The sequence below is a fragment of the Carlito syrichta genome, unplaced genomic scaffold (assembly GCF_000164805.1).
Source record: "Carlito syrichta isolate Samal-C Ts95f unplaced genomic scaffold, Tarsius_syrichta-2.0.1 Scaffold303100, whole genome shotgun sequence".
Taxonomy (NCBI): domain Eukaryota; kingdom Metazoa; phylum Chordata; class Mammalia; order Primates; family Tarsiidae; genus Carlito; species Carlito syrichta.
Window position 1 is genome coordinate 160,203 of NW_007247196.1, and position 12,267 is coordinate 172,469.

Genomic DNA, 12,267 nt, shown 5'->3' on the forward strand with positions numbered 1-12,267 from the left:
GGAGGGGGAGGGGGAGGGGGAGGGGGAGGGGGAGAGAGAGAGAAAGAAAGAAAGAAAGAAAGAGAAATGGGGCAATTGATTACATCGTCTCAAAGTACATAAATAATTTACATCAAAGAAAAGGCACACGTGTATATGTATAAACACAAAAATTAATATTCAAATCTATTACTTTCTCTTTGGCTGCACAATACAAGGCTTTGTCACTTTCTAAAAGATAGTCCAAATTCGACTTTGTTTTAGACAGTGTGTTTGCTGGGTCACTGTTTTCCGAAGAGCGCGAAATTTTCCTTGAGGTCAGTCTGAAGCCTTTGGGAGGCAGGCCTCTTTCTGGATGGTGAAAACTAGGTCAAAATTTTTGTGTCAGTTATTTACAAAAAATAATTTGAAGGGAGGTTATTTTTACCCTACAAGTTTTCAATCCTTCCAGTGATTGGCTATGAAAGCCATCAGTATAGAACACCAATTCCTTCCCCCCACAACACGAAACCTAACATATAGTGGGGTGAACTCACAGAAGAACATGCCATGATATCTTTATTTATGTTTATTTATCTACTTACTTATCTATTTTTAGAGACAGAGTCTCTGTTGCCCAGGCTGGAGTGTGGTGGTGTGATCATAGCTCACTGTAGCCACAAACTCCTGGCCTCAAACACTCTCCCACCTCAGCGTCCAGGTACACACCAACACACTAGGCTGATTTTTTTTCTTTTTCTTTTTTACTGTTTTTTGTTTGTTTGTTTTGATTTGGAGTCTCACTCTGTCGCCCAGACTGGAGTGCAGTGGCCGCTCCCGGCCACCGCAGCCTCGACCTGCCGGGCTCCGGCGATCCTTCCGCCTCAGCCTTCCGAGGAGCCGGAATTACAGGCACGCGCTACCACGCCCTGCTGATTTTTGATTTATTGTAGAGATGAGGTCTCGCTGCCCAGGCGGGTCTCGAACCCGCGGGTCCAGGCAATCCACTCACCTCAGCCTCCCAAAGGCGCGGGATTACAGGCTGAGCCACCAAGCCCGGCTTTTTTTACTGTTTTTTTAAAAAAAAGAAATAGTGACGGGATCTCGCTATGTTTCCTAGGGTGGTCTCAAACTCCTGGGCTCAAGCAATCCTCTCACCTTGGCCCCAACGTGGTGGAATTACAGGCATGAGCCACCACACCCAGCCACTCGGTTAATTTTTTTTTTTTTTTGGTAGAGATAAGATCTCGCTATGTTGCCCAGGTTGGTCCTGCCCTTCTGGCCTCAAGCAATCCTCCCACCTTAGCCTCCCAAAGTGCTGGGATTACAGGTATAAAGCACTGCGCCCCAGCCATGAATTTGTTTTTAAATCAGTGGCTCACTTTTTTAAGCCACTAAACACTTCACCCATTAAATTCTTTTTTTTTTTTTTTGAGTTGGAGTTACTCTGTCACCCAGACTGGAGGGCAGTGGCACAACTCCCGGCCACTGCAGCCCCGATCTGCTGGGCTCCAGTGACCCTTCCACCTCAGCCTTCTAAATAGCTGGGACTACAGGCATACGCTACCACGCCCGGCTAATTTTTTATTTTATTGTAGAGACGAGGTCTCGCCAAGTTTCCTGGGTGGGTCTCGAACCCGCAGGCTCAGGCAATCCACTCGCCTCAGCCTCCCAAAGTGCTAGGATTACAGGCTGAGCCACTGAGCCCGGCCTCACCCATTAAATTCTTAAACAGAAGTAGAAAGAGTTGCTCTGGTGGAAACAGAGGCAGAAGCTTGTATTTTCAGACGGCTCGGGGACCCATCTCTGTCACTTGCTGAGATTCTGCAGTTTGAAAACCACTGACCAGAGCCATCTTTCTGCATATCCAGAAGAGTAGACTAGATAAAAGTCAAAATAGTCAAGAGGGGACACCCGAGAGGCTCGTGTTCCCTCGGATACTGCCCATAATGAAATCCTAACCCTAACCCTAACCCTCAAAGCTCTGCGTGTGACTCAGACTAGAAAGGGCCAGGAAGGTGCGGCTAAGGATGTGAAAATAAAGTGGCAAGTTGCCCAGAAGGGAAGGGAGGGAGTCCACCGGGCCAGTGGCGAGTCACTGTCACAGCAGAAGAGGGTCTCTCTTCCTCAGAGAATGAAAGGAAGGTGGGTCTGGGGTGGATGAAGGTAAACTGAGGCAGAAAGAGGCCATTGTATGAGAAAGGCTCAGTCTCCCAGAATGAATGACAGGGTGGGGGAGATCAAATGAGAGCAGCTGAACGGCTTATCTGCTAAGGAAAGCAAGGAAGAAAAAGACAAGATGCCATGACATGAGAGGCGTTTCCCCGTGAGAACAGACAAGACATTGTCAGGCATGGTGGGGCACACCTGTAGTCCCAGCACCTTGGGAGGCAAAGCAGAAGGATTGCCTGAGCCCAGGGGTTCGAGACCAGCCTGGGTAACAAGGCGAGACCTCAGCTCTATAACAGATCAAAAAATTAGACAGGCATGGTGGCTCATGCCTGTAGTTCCAGTGACCTGGGAGACTGAGGTGGAAGGATCGCCTGAGCCCAGCCCGTTGATGCTGTGGTGGCCGTGAGAGTGCCACTGCACTCCAGCCTGGGTGACACAGTGAGACTCTGACCCAAACAAAAAAAAATCTAAAATCATGTTTTCTTAAAGAGCGATGCCGCTATTAGTTACAATTCTGGGAGCATATCATTAAAAAATAAACATCTATAAACCACAATGCACAAATCTATGACAGTCAACCATCCACACAACTCAAGACACGAGTCACAGCTATTCAAAGCGATGGCATGTGCGCCCCAACCCAAGTTCCATAACCGCCTCAACATGCGTGGTATCTGAAGTGAGATGGTGGCCCTTTCTCTACACAATCCGGGGATGATTCTCGGTCACTCGGCCAATCTTCTAAAAATGAATGGATGCCTGCTGTTTACACTGGCCTTCACGGGATTGTCCTGGAAGTCAGTTGTTTCCCTACTTCCAGCCACTTGTGTCTGTCTGGAGCTCGGCCTATGGGCTTTTTTTAGGGTGTCGGTCTTTTCTTACTTCCTCGAATGAAGCTTATCGCTAACCTTTTCAGTCGGTCATATTCGTGGCAAATGCGTGTGGATCTGGTTGGGGTTTCTGTTGGGTTACTTTGCTCTGGTTGTATAGAAATGTTTAGTTTCTCAGAAAGTCACACCTAGGTTTGGCATTTCTTGAAGGTTTTGCTTGCAAAGGTATTTCCTCCATAACCGAAAGAAACCAAAAATGCATTTTCTCCCGTCCCTCTAATATGTTTGTTTTCAAAATTGAAAACATTCCTCCATGAAAATGCCAATGTCATAAAAGACAAAACAATAATAATAATAAAGCGGAGGAACTATTCTGGATTTTAAAAGACTAACGAGACATGACAACTAAACACATACGTGATTTTGCACCAGAGGCTTAATGGAGAGAAAAGGATGCCGTGAAGGACATTTTTGGGTCAACTGATCAAATCATACTACAGACCATAGATTAGATGGAAGTATGACATTAACATGAAGTTCACTGAAGTTGGTAATTGAACTAACGTTATAGAAGAGAACACCTTTATTTTAAGGAATTAAATATTGATATAGCATATACAACTTATCCTCATAGAGTTCAAGAAAAGCAAGTATAAACACAGAAACTCACAAGTCTATATATAACAGGAAGACCCTTAAAAAGATTTGTTTGTATGTTTTTTGAGTCGGAGTCTCACTCTGTTACCCAGGCTGAAATGCAGTTGCACACTCACAGCCACCACAGCCTTAACCTCCTGGACTCCGGCGATCCTTCCACCTATAGGCACATGCTACCATGGCTGGCTAGTTTTTTTTTATTTTTTATTGCAGAGACAAGGTCTCACCATGTTGTCCAGGCTGGTCTCAAACCCCTAGGCTCAAGCAGTCCTCTCACCTCCGCCTCCCAAACCTGGGATTACAGGCATGAGCCACTGCGCCTGGCCTTAAAAGATGTTAAGAGATGTTCAGATATACGGAGAGCCCTGATCATGCCACTGCACTACAGCCTGGATCACACAATGAGATGGAGTCTCACTATCGCCCAGCCTGGAGTGCAGTGGCACACTCACGGCCACCGCAGCCTTGACCTGCTGGACTCAGGCGATCCTTCTGCCTTGGCCTTTCATGTTGCTGGAACCACAGATGAGCGCCACGATGCCAGGCTAATTTTTTTATTTGTTGTAGGGACCAGGTCTCACCATGTTGCCCAGGCTGGTCTCAAACCCCTGCACTCAAGCAATCCTCTGGCCTCAACCTCCCAAAGTGCCAAGATTACAGGCGTGAGCCACCGTGCCTGGCTTTTTTTTTTTTTTTGAGTTGGAGTCTCTCTCCATCATCGAGGCTGCAGTGTGGTGGCACGCTCATGGCACAAAGCACTTTGTTTTTTGTTTTTGGTATAATCAGATTCAGTTTACCAAAATCTGTCAATGGGCTATAACAAAGCACTTTGGTTGGCCTCAACATTTCTCCTGATTTTAGTATTAATAAAAATGTCTTACTTGTGGATTGATTAAATAGCAACCTGTTTTTTGTTGTTGTTGTTGGTTTTTTTTGAGTCAGAGTCTCACTCTGTCGCCCAGACTGGAGTGCAGTGGCACGCTCATGACCACCCTAGCCTCGACCCCCTGGGCTCCAGTGATCCTTCCACCTCAGTCTTCCAAGTAGTCGGAACTACAAGTGCACGCTACCGTGCCCCGCTAAATTTTTTTATTTATTGTAGAGATGAGGTCTCACCTATTTTTAAAATTTAACTAATACATACCAAAGTATTATCACTTCAACATGTACACAATGTATAGAATTACTAATATTTTTCCATTCTCCTGGACTAAGTCCTCAAAACCGGCATGCACTGGATACTAACCGTATGTTTTGAGTCAAGCTGGCCACATGTCATGCGATCAGTGGCCACATGTGGCTAGAGCCTGCGTGTCTCACAGTGCAGACACAGGCCAAGCCATGACCACTGCTCTGCACGTGAAGGCAGGCAGCCTCTCTCCAGACTCACTGAGTGCAACGATGCTTTATCAGTGAAGGAAGGAGCACACGGATGCCCAAAAAGCTAAATATATTACAAAACAGAGGCAAAGTCAACCCCTAATCACAGTACAGCAAGGCTGGTATGTAATTACAGTTATGTAAGAAGGAGAATTGACGCAGCTCCGGGAAGGTCTCTATTCTCTCTGCAGTGCTCGGCAGTCGAGGCTGGAGGATAATCAGGGTCCCCGGAAGAGAATGCAGGGAAGTCATGGCGGGTGGCCCGGGTCTCCAGCTCAAGGCAGAGCCTCTGGGGCACAAGAAGCAGCCTGATGGCCAAAAGGCAGGGCAGACGACCCGGGAAAAGCCTCGGAGCTGCCGAGGAACACACGTGCCCAGCTCAAGATCCCCCATCAGAGCGGTCAAGAAGCTCAGAGAGGTTAGGCAGGAGAGCGTGATCATGCTGGAGCTCTCCCCCCCAGGGGAGCCCTGTGCAAGGAAAGATACAGGGATCCAGGGCTGAGCAGGTGTGACTGAAGCATCACCGGGAAAAGGCAGAATTCAAGCAGTGCTGGGGGGACTCAGAGGGAGAATGAGGACTGCAAGCAGGTGAGCAGGGAAGCATCACCCATGCTGTCTCCATCACGGGGAAACAGACGCCTGGCAACCCTGAACTCGCATCTAAAAGACTGCACTTGCCAGCAGGGGACAACAACCAGGGGACGCAGGTGGCCTGGGCTGAGGGGGCTGTGGCAGTGGCCGGCTGGCCTGTATCTGTGTCCCTTGGCATCTGCATAGGACACGAGTAAAGGGGAACGGAGGACGTGACCAGGTGGCACCGGCCTGCACCACGTGGTATGGCCAAAGAAAACACGCTGGGCCACGTGACTGGCCTACATGATTTAAATATTTGAAATAGTCCCTGAGAAACAGACTGGCATGCTCCTCCTAGTAAGAAATAAACTTGAATGTAATTGTTAAAGTTAGCTCTGCCAGGCTCGGTAGCTCAGCCTGTAATCCCGCGCCTTTAGGAGGCTGAGGTGAGTGGATTGCCCAAGCCTGCGGGTTCGAGACCCGCCTGGGCAGGTGAAACCTCATCTCTACAATAAATCAAAAAATCAGCCGGGCGTGGTAGGGCGCGCCTGTAATTCTGGCTACTCGGAAGGCTGAGGCGGAAGGATCACCAGAGCCCAGCAGGTCAAGGCTGCGGTGGCCGGGAGCGGCCACTGCACTCCAGTCTGGGCGACAGAGTGAGACTCTAACTCAAAAAAAAAAAAAAAAAAAAAAAAAAAAGTTAGCTCTTCTCTTTCCTTAGAAAGTTCCAGGAGATTCTCTGAATCTATTCTGGTTAAAGGGTGAGAAGGGGGTTGCCGGATTCAAGGTTTAAAAAGTTAAAAAAAAAAAAATAATAAGACCGGGCGCGGTGGCTCACGCCTGTCATCCCAGCACTTTGGGAAGTGGGAGTGAGAGGATTGTCTGAGTCCGGGGGTTCAAGACCAGCCTGAGCAACTTGGCAAGACCTCGTCTCTACAATAAACTTTTAAAAAATCAGCCGGGTGTGGTGGCGTACGCCTGTGGTTCCAGCTACTTGGAAGGCTGAGGTGGAAGGATGGCCTGAGCCCAGTGGGGGCTGTGAGCGTGCCAGCAGGGGCAACGACCAGGGGAAGCAGGTGGCCTGGGCCTAGGGGGCTGTGAGACTCTGACTCCAACAAAAAAGGTTGTTATTTAAATAATCAATCCCCAAGTAAGAAATTTTTATCAATACTAAAATCAGGAGAAATGTTGAGGCCAACCAAAGTGCTTTCTTGTGACCATTTGACAGATTTTTATAAATTGAATTTGATTATACCAAATTCTAAATACCAAATAATTTCAGAGAATGGACTAGCCTGTTCAGAGCCAGCACTAAACAACAGAAATAGGATGTAAATCATCTGTGTGATTTTAAATTTTGTAGTACAAACAATCAATTGTAATAATACGTTGGGTGCGGTGGCTCATGCCTACAATCCAGGCCTTTGGAAGATGGAGGTGAAAGGATTGCCTGAGCCTAGGGTTTCAAGGCCAGTATGGAACAGGGCGAGACCTCCCTGTCTCTACAAAAAAGTAAAATAAAATAAATTTGCCAGGCATGGTAGCACACGCCTGTGGTCCCAGCCACCTGGGAGACTTAGATGAGAGGATCGCCTGAGCCCAGGAGGTCAAGACTACAGTAAGCTGTGACTGTGACTTCCACTCAAAAACAAAAGAAAAGAAATGAAAAGTCAGCCATATGCAATTTTAAATTTTCTAGTAAAAACAATTAAATTTAATGATACATTTCATTACACCAGCATATTCAAAATATCATTTTAACAGGTAGTCAATGTAAAGAATCATCAATGAGATGTTTTGCACTGTTTTTGCATGCAAGCTCTTCAAAAGCTGGTGTGTCGTGGACATGTGATTCGGTTTAGCTCATAAATCACTGCAGCTCGTTGCTTCTGGACAGTACAAACCAGGTCTAGACTGACCGTTTTGTGGGTGGAGACACTGAACCACAGAAAGATTAAGGGCTGGTAAACTTCAGGACCAGGCTAGAATTCTTTCTTTGTGTTTTGTGTTTTATTTTTAGAGACAAGGTCTCACTCTGTCACCCATGCTGGAGTACAACGGCCTGATCATAGCTCACTGCAGTCTCGAAGTCCTGGGCTCAGGTGGTCCTCCTGCCTCAGCCTCCCGAATAGCTGGGACCACAGGCATGAGCCACCATACCCAGCCAGGTTAGAATTCTTATTTCCTAACTGCCAGCTGAGTATTCTTTCCACTGGATCAGAACATCTCACTCCTGCATTTTATGCCTACCAGACACAGAATGGTATCAAGGAACAGCAGACCAAGGAGGTCTGGAATGAAAGCAATTGTCAGGAGACCATTTAAAACCATAACTCCCTGAAAAGAAAGTGTATATGGATGAGGCAAAAGATACCCAACATCTAACCAACACAACTGATGCCATCTCAATCAATAAGCCAGAATGTTTTCTTTTGGCAAGTCAATTACATGTTGACACGTGCACAATTTACAGGTGACTAAATCAACCATGCTCAGAATGGTGATAACTGTGTGTGAAAACAGAACAGTGTTGTTCTGAGAATTGAAATGTGTCTGAGAATTCAGGCTGCCATGATTCCAGTCAGAGTTCCCTAGATGTCAACCTCTGCTTTGTGGGTAACAATTAAAAAGTTTAGCCAGGCATGGTGGTGGGTGGCTGTAGTGGCTGAGATGGAAGGATCACCTGAGCCCGGAAGGTCAAGGCCACAGTGGCTGTGAGCATGCCACTGCACTCCAGCCTGGGTGACAAAGTGAGACACTGACTCAAAAAAAAAAAAAAAAAATTAAAAAGTAGTCTGAGCTGGGTACATTGGATCATGCCTGTAATCCCAGCACTTTAGGAGACCATGGTGAGAGTATTGCTTGGTCCCAGAAGTTCAAGACCAGCCTGGGCAACATAACAAGACCTCATCTCTATTAAAAAACAAAAATAAATAAATTACAAAAAAAAAAGTAAGCTGTACGAATGAGATAAGTCTAAATGTCTGCAACTCGCTAAAAACACGCTGGCCAAAAAAAAAGACAGGAGGAGTTAGATAAAATAAAATTGGCAAATAATCTTTAGAGCTGAGTCACAGGCACAAGACAATTTGTTAAACTATTCTTTCTGCCTTTACGTGTGTTTGAAACTTTCCATAATAAAAACTTTTTTTAAAAAAAACAGGGAAAGAGAGAAAGAAGGAGGAGAAGTCTCAGAAAAAGGTTTTCTAGAGCTCTCACACTAAGACCAGTGAAGAAACTGGCATTCCAGCACTCATTTCAAGAGCACTTGAAAATGTGCAGACATTTCAGTTTTAAGAAAGCAGACTAAAAAAACAGAAGAAACAGGAAGAAAGTAGGGAGGAGGGGAAAGTATTTTTAAAACACCTAGAGCGCCTGTACCCTGAGAAAATCTCTGTCAGCAACTCATTAGACATCCTTCTAGACCTTTTCCTGATCATATATATTAAAATATATGTTTGAAAAAAAATACTGTGTACAGTGGCTCATGCCTGTAATCCCAGCACTCTGGGAGGCCAAAGCAAGAGGATTGCTTGAGCCGAGGTGTTTGAGACCAGCCTGGGCAACATAGCCAGACCTCGACTCTAAAAAATTTTTTTTAATTAGTCAGGTGTGGCAGCATGTGCCTGTAGTCCCAGGTACTAGGGAGGCTGAGGTGGGAGGATCGCCTGAGCCCAGCGGGTCGAGGCTGTGGCGAGCTGAGATCATGCCACTGCACTCTAGTCAAGGTAACAGAGTGACACCCTGACTCAAAAAAAAATTTTTTTAAAGTTTGAAAAGAATCAAACAGATAAATAATTAGAAAACAGCAAGAGAAAATTTAGAAAGCCTGTTTGAGGTGTCATATGTAAAATATCTGGTCTTTGTCCCCCACTCCTAAGACCCTTGGAATTTCCGGAGTAAGAGGCGTAGCTTTTGATGGGCCCCTTCTGGTCACACCTGAGTTGATGCTCATAGACTCAAAGTGGGGCCTCCAGACAGCCCAGGATGAAACTGGCCACCAGAAAGGCCGAGTGATTTGAGGATTGGAACTTTCAGCCCAACTTCCAGGAAAGGGTAAAGTGAGGGTGTGGAGATTAAGCTCTATAAAAAATCCCAGCTGGAGACCTGACAAGATTCCAGGGTGCTGGAAGGGAAGGCACAAAGTTCCTTCCCCCAACCTTTGCATCATCTTTGCATCTGGCCATCCATCTGTGTCCTTCAAAATAAGTCAGCACACCCAAGCAGGGATCCCCTGAGTTCGGTCAGTCATCCCAGCAAGTTATGGAAACCAAGGTACGCGGAGAGGAAGAGGGGACCCCGATTTCTAGCCAGTCGGTCAGAAGCACAGGTCACAACCCAGGCTTGCGATAGGCTTCTGCGGTGGAAATGGTCCTGGGAGACGGAGCCCTCCCCCAGGGACGTGACGCTCTCTTCAGGTGGTCAGTGTCAGAATGGAACTGAACCACGGGACACCCAGCTGCAGTTCAGAAGGTTGGGGAACCACCTGGTGGGTTTTAACATATTATTAATGAAGAGAGCAGGTCACAAAGCAGCTTGATTGGAGGTTTTATAATTCAGGACTAAATTATTGGATCCACCAGCCCGAGATCAAATCCCGGTTCTACCAACCCATAGTTGTGAGTAGGGGCACGTTGCTTCATCTGCCTGACCTCATTTTTTCAACTCTGAAATGGGTGAATATGCAATGGTATCTATCTCATGGGATCCTTGTGAGGTTAGTTAAATAAGATGACACAAGAATCTTAGAACTGTGCTGGGCACATAAATGCATGATTATTAGCTGTTGTTGTTAGTAGCAACACTTTGAATGACAGATAAATACTCTGTCCAGTTTAAATAAGAAAATGGTTTGGTTTTGTTTTGAGTCATAGTCTCACTCTGTCTCCAGGCTGGAGCGCAGTGGAGCGATCACACTCACCACAGCCTCGACACACTGGGCTCAAGGGATCTTCCAACCCCAGCTTCCTGAGTCAATGGAACTACAGGCACACCACTGAGCCCAGCTAATTTTTTTATTTTTTTGTAGAGATGAGATCTTACAATGTTGCCCAGGCTGGTCTTGAACTCCTGGGCTCAAGCGATCCTCCCACCTTGGCCTCCCAAAGTGCTGGGATGACAGGCATGAGCCACCAGGCCCGAGCCTGGAATTTTTCCTTTGTACTCGCCATTTCAAAACTCAGAGTTGACAATATTTCAGACATCAATTAAATCAACACAACGATGCGATGATTCCTATGTCTATTTCTTTTGTGAGATCAGTGCTCTCCATTTCCTTTTTCAGAAGGTTACTCCAGCGCGGTGGCTTTTGGGGACGATCACACTATCTGCTTTTTTTGCCCTGTAAATATTGAAATACTCTCCAACTGAGTACAAAATAAACTCTCAGACGACCTAACACCATGCTGACCCTGGAGATGGATGCTGCACTGTTTGTTAACAGGAAGAAACTCTCAGCCAGGCAGGGTGGCTCACGGCTGTATTTCCCAGCACTCTGGGAGGCAGAGACCAGAGGATTGCTTGAACCCAGGAGTTCAAGACCAGTCTGGGCAACATAGCGAGACCTCGTCTCAAAAATAAAAGAGAGAGAAAGAAAGAAAGGACTTTCAGATATGCCAAACTAAGGAACATAAAGATAAAATAAAGCAGCCCCATAAAGTTCAGGAATCAGAAATAATAATAACGGTAATGATTCTCACTAAACAAAGACCAACTGGTTGAGGTTTCCACCTGGGGTCAAGGACACCTCCCAGGCCCTCCATCAGAATAAATCAGGACGTGATACCCATTGTTCATTCCAACGGGCTCAAAAGTCACATTTCATCATGGTGGGCAATCAGTGTCCCGTTCTCCCAGCTCCCACAGAAAGCGAGACAGGATGAATACGGAGCCAGGGCAAAGAGCACAGGGTCTGTCTCTCCCACGAAGCCCTTCCTGGTGAATGCCTGGGACCCGAGAGACCCTTTGTCGCTGGCCTCAGAGAGGGGTAGCAGCATGCAAATCGGCTTGGCCTGCAGAGTTCAGTAAGCGAAGACTCTCAGGTGGCAAGGAGCGTGTTCCAGGCTCCCTGACGATCAGAGCTCACCTGGGGCGGCTGTGAAGGAGGGCTCACCTAGGGCGAGTCTGGGATGGAGAACCCCCCAGGGGTGTCTACAACAGGGAACTCACCTAGGGCATGGCTACAGCTGCGGCAGGATTCCGTCAGGCTCACAATGATCTGCTGCAGGTCGGCTCTGGGGGGCGTGGGTGAGGGGTTGGGGTTTTTCCAGCCATTACATTTGCAAGACTCCTCGGCCTGAAAAAGGCAGAAAGACAGAGACAAGATGAGGCACCTGCCAAGGGCTGGACGGTTTGATGTGAGAATGACACATGCTGGTCACAGGACAGCTGTCCCCACACCCAGACTGGGTCATTGTTAATAAATGCAAGAGAAAAGGGTGAAAGCGGTGTGATATGGGCACTTGAGTGTTTCCTGCAGGCTGGAGTCTGCATGCCTGGCCCACGGCTGACCACATGCTTCCCGCCACTGCCCGGGGGTGGTCCTGGGGTGGTCCGTGCCAAGGAAGTCCCTCTCAAGAGCTTCCCAAGCAAAGGCCAGACACCCCAGGTCTCACACACACAGCTGAGGTCCCAGCTAGGGCTGAGCCAAGCAGGCTCCAAAGTTCCCCCTGCAGCTCTGCCCCTCAGACCCGAGGGA

General features: G+C 47.2%; 1 protein-coding gene across 1 annotated transcript in view; it reads right to left on the bottom strand.

Annotated features, from left to right (window-relative positions):
• KAT2B (lysine acetyltransferase 2B) overlaps positions 1 to 11,861 on the bottom strand; it is a 78,649-nt gene extending 66,788 nt beyond the window's left edge. Inside the window, exon 1 of the mRNA XM_008057649.2 lies at positions 11,739 to 11,861. The gene's annotated coding sequence lies outside the window, so the exon portion shown is untranslated. The remainder of the gene's footprint in view (positions 1 to 11,738) is intronic.
• Between the last annotated feature and the right edge of the window lie 406 nt (positions 11,862 to 12,267).